Here is a 334-nt window from a genome sequence, read left to right on the forward strand (position 1 = left end):
TAATGTGATAGTGCCCTTCTCAAACCAGTAAGGTTTGCCCTGGTCTCACATTTGCTGTGCAAACAGAACAGATTTCTTAAAGGTAGAGGAATTGGCTGGTCTGTCTAGATGAGCATTCACTTTTGCATTGTGTTCCTTACCCCATCTCCCAAGTTGCCCTGGTTCCACAGCTCCAGTTTTGATGTCTTTCTTCCCAGCCCCCAGCCCTTGAAGCACCTGAGTCCACTGTTTTCCCTATCCATGGTGCTGACCCCTTGTGGAACAAGAGAGTTAACATACTGAAAATACGAGAGACCACTAGCTTAGACAGCTGCCAGGTTCAGTGTCCTATGTT

At 47.0% G+C, this 334-nt stretch overlaps 1 long non-coding RNA gene across 1 annotated transcript in view; it reads left to right on the top strand.

The window, feature by feature from the left end:
• The first annotated feature begins 332 nt into the window (after nucleotides 1–332).
• The window catches only part of LOC138151282 (uncharacterized), a 5481-nt gene continuing 5479 nt past the window's right edge, over nucleotides 333–334 (top strand). The window contains exon 1 of the long non-coding RNA XR_011165794.1: nucleotides 333–334. This exon is cut by the window's right edge and continues 35 nt beyond it. This is a non-coding gene — a long non-coding RNA (uncharacterized lncRNA).

Source organism: Petaurus breviceps, unplaced genomic scaffold, assembly GCF_028583685.1.
Source record: "Petaurus breviceps papuanus isolate PSGF00001 unplaced genomic scaffold, PetGlider_PUasm1.0 90896, whole genome shotgun sequence".
NCBI lineage: Eukaryota > Metazoa > Chordata > Mammalia > Diprotodontia > Petauridae > Petaurus > Petaurus breviceps.